This window comes from Sardina pilchardus, chromosome 22 (genome assembly GCF_963854185.1).
Source record: "Sardina pilchardus chromosome 22, fSarPil1.1, whole genome shotgun sequence".
In the NCBI taxonomy this organism is placed as follows: Eukaryota; Metazoa; Chordata; class Actinopteri; order Clupeiformes; family Clupeidae; genus Sardina; species Sardina pilchardus.
Window position 1 is genome coordinate 12,719,956 of NC_085015.1, and position 4,246 is coordinate 12,724,201.

Below are 4,246 nucleotides of genomic sequence, written 5' to 3' on the forward strand. Positions count from 1 at the left end.
TTGAAGGAGGGTTCATGGAATCGTGATTATTGAGATGTGTAAATATCCATTTGTGGATGAAGCTTGCACAGTATGTGTGTGTGTGTGTGTGTGTGTGTGTGTGGTGGGGGGTGAGGGCTCTGTCTTAGGTCAAGACATAGGGGCTAGCATCCCTCTGTCCTAAGCTGACGTCCAGCACAAGTTTTTCATGCCAACAGTGATCTGTTGCAGCTGCAGGCATGAGGGATCGTTTGGTCAGATCGAGTATTCAGTCGGCTCCAGGAAAAGTTACTCCTGCATTCTAAGCATACCACAAACATTATTTTTAACAGTGCAGATAACAAATGAGTGATCTAAAGAATGAGCATGTGATTTCTCCTCATTACTTGTCTGTGTTCTACTCAGCTACATCAGGGATTGTTCACTAATAACATGATGACTTGGATTGGCTTGGCTCGATAATTAACAAGATAATTAACAAGTAACTCACATATCTTCCGCAAGTCCTTTGTATCTTTCTAGCATTGTGCAAATCAGAGACAACACATGATTGTTAGAATACTGAATTACTGTAAGTGTCTTGGTATGATTCCTGATTACTGGCTATTATAGGTCACAGTTTTGACAAGTTAAGGGTTTAGTGATACCTAATACTGATGAAATGTCGACTTACAGTACAGTTGATATGAACGGTTAGTCACTTTGGATAAAAAACGTGCCTGCTAAACAAGTAAACATAAACATAAATTTTCAGAAATCAGAGTCTGTGTCCTTTTTGAAGCCAAATATGGGTTTTACGAGATGTGCAGAAGATAACCTTTTGGGTTTTTCGTTTTGTTTTGTTCTGTTTTTTTTTTTTTTTTTACACAGTGTCCTAAGTTTTTCTGATTCATGGTTGTGAATGTCATGGTCATGGTCAGAAACCCGAGTCAGGACCTCAGGCACTGAATGAAGGCAGCAGCAGCATCAGCAGCATCATCAGCAGCACTGGAGGCCCTGCTCCTGCTCCTACAGTACATCTCACACCCCCTCCGTCACGGGCCTCAGCCCTGTGCTCTACTCTACTCTACTCTACTCTACGCTACGCTACGCTACTCTGCGCTCACCCCTGAGATGTTACAGTAATGGCGACAGCGGGCCCGCTGTCATAAACAGATGAGCTCATCGCCCATCCCTGTGTTCACTCATGGTGTCCTACTCGGGGTGGAGAGGTGGCCGGGGGGGGGGGGGGACGGACGGACGGACGAGGGGGGGCGAGGGGGGAGGGTTGGGTTGTGGCGAGGCACGAAGCGACGACACCATGGCTTAAGTACGCAACGCGGCGGGGCTTTGACATAATGGCTCTGCCTGAGGCCGCACATCGCCATATCGGGATGGGGCTGGGAGGGAGGGACAGGGGAGACAGGGAGAACGAGGGAGAGAAAGGAAGATAGGAAGAAAGAAAGACTGAGAGAAAGAATGAGACAAGGAAAAGGTGAAACGAGGCATCTGCGTGTAGATCAGAAAATATGTGGATCAGAGTCAAGACAGGGAACATGGCACAAGCCCCATAACAAAGAAGCATTCAAATCCATAATTCCATCCAGTTGCTAGAATTATACTCTCATTCATTCTCCTCACTGAAAAGAGCCTTGTCTGTAGATCACACTGCAGCAAAAAAGAGCATCTACAAGTGAGTGTGAATTACAATAACACTGATTCACTGACATATCTGTTCACTTTCAACTGTTCTATTCATTCAATGGTTTCAGATTTCAACAACAGATTTGTTCCCTATACTCCCTCTGTTTGCTATAGTTTGCCCCTAGATGTCCTTTGCTCGGAGGTCACACAGGATGCGCTCTGAAAAAACGAGATAAATCACCCAGCCGCACGTGTACGCAGGGCAGTCGTGCCACGCTAGAATGTGAGTCAATCGTTTCCATTTGGGTCGCTGATACCCGGCCTCGGTCAAACGTCCTGTGTGTGTGTGTGTGTGTGTGTGTGTGTGTGTGTGTGTGTGTGTGTGTGTGTGTGTGTGTGTGCGCGTGTGTGTGTGTGTGTGTGTGTGTGTGTGCGTCCCCGCATCATGTGTGGTTTTCAGCCCCGGCACTTGCACGGAAAACATGCCAAGAATGCACCAGATTTGCTATCAGAGCCACCGTCCGCAACGGACCTGAAACATAGCGACGGGACAACAGAATGTAAACGCTGCCTGCGGCTCTCGTATGTGTACATAACATCTTTTTTTTTTTTTTTTTTAAGGTGGGTTATCGCAGACAATGTGCTAGTTTACAAGTTTCCTGTTTCTTTTTTAAGGGGCTGTCTGTCTTTCTTTCTTTGGCTGCACGGAGTCTCACCGAGCACATTCATGAAAACAGTTTCCCTCCACCCCTGCTAACAGCCTGTGTGTGTGTGTGTGTGTGTGTGTGTGTGTGTGCGCGCAGCCCTTTAACACAGCACCAAAAAAGGAACTGTTCAGTAAATAAGGAGAACTTTGGCAGAGGGCTCCCATCAACGGCATGTAAGGAAAGAAGCAAACCCCTCCGAAGGTGTGGTCTGGGAAAAAACACAGTGCCTCACTGCACAAATGACTGTGTGTATGTGTGTGTGTAGCCTACATACTGTATGTGGGTAGTGCTATTTGTACTATATTTGCATTGTTACTGTATGTGCACAAGTGTGTGTGTATATGTCTACTTTCACTGTGCTTGAGTACATCTAGATAACTGAATCTGTGCAATGTTTTTTGATGTGGTTGTATACATTTTTTTTAAAATATGTGTGTGTGTATTTATATGTGTGTGTGTGTGTGTGTGTGTGTGTCTGTCTGTGTGTGTGAGTGTGTGTTTATGTGCATGTCTCTGTGTATGTGTTGCCGGTCCAGAGATTCATATTAGTTCACTCTCAGCGTATGGGAAGTGTGAGAGGAACAGTAGCCCCAGCCCTTGGCTGCGTCCACTTCGAACGTCCAGCAATGAGTGCCCTCTCATGTCATCCCATCACTTCCTGTCTGACCCAATCCCCTAGCAGTCGCCGCAGCAGCTCCCCTCTGGCCACGTTCGGTCCGTATAAGCCCTCCCCACCGTCTCACTGCTCGTTTTGCTCTGCCTAAACGATTTCACGACTCGACGATGGCCAAATTATCTGACTCGTGGAGTTAACAGAATCAAATGATCTCTTCCAAAACCCTAGTGACTTCAATATGATTTTTGTGGCCTGCGTACATGGTATTTAAGAAACGCAGAATTGCACCCAAATTTAAAAAAAAACATACAAGCTGTGACATGTACAGTATGAGAAGCAAGAATTTATGCTCCGAGATGTTTCAACAATAATACGCGTCATTTCAATTGTGGTAGATTATACAGATTAAAAGGCTTCACTCTGTGACTGTGATCTGATCTTCATGCAGATGACAACCGGCTCAGTGTCAGTTGCACTGATTCAATGGAAGATCTGTGAGCAGTGTGGGCTTGGCCACAGACGTACTCCCTTCCCTCCCTCGAAACAACTCAGATTCCCATCTCAGATATGCATTTCAACTTTCAGCAGGTCGGAATCCGTGTCAGGATCTACGTGCACAATCCCATGTAACTCAGAGGAATTTGAGATGAAACTCAGATTTTACAGTAGATTAGGCCTACAGCCACAGTGTGACTTCTTGTTTCAAAACAGATTACTTTGTTGACATGTACCATGAGCAAGGGCTGTCATCTCATCACCTTCCTAAAATAATGCCAGGTTTTTCAGAAAACACAGAAAAGTTAACCAAAAATGTCAGCAAAAACACATTTTGCCATTGTTTTAGGAAGGCGACTTCCCTTTTCTTATCGCCTGGCTCAAACTTGGACCTCTTAGCTGACCGTGAGGGTAGGAGGGGAAACTGCATGACATTGAGTTCATCATTGATGGTCATGAAACAGTTAGCCTAAGACTCACACAATGCACAGCTGCAAATAAAACTGACGCAATGAACAAGGAAATGTGTGAAAGGTCATGCGGTGATTGAGTCATTTTGAGGCTTTGATCACATGTTAAGCTCTGGATAGATTTGCAGAGAGAGGTGCGCTCAAACTCCAAGATATCTCCTTGCTTCTTTGGGTGCGAGTTAAAAAATATCCTATTCCAGTGTGCAAAAGAACTGCACTCATTCGTTCATTATCATACTATTCTTTATGTAGCACCATGCCTAAAAAACAAATGCGTTTCGGCGTCAAGCTGTCCTCAGTGTGTCTGGATAGAGTTCACAGACCAGTGAAGTCTGGATGAAGCACATGGACAAATT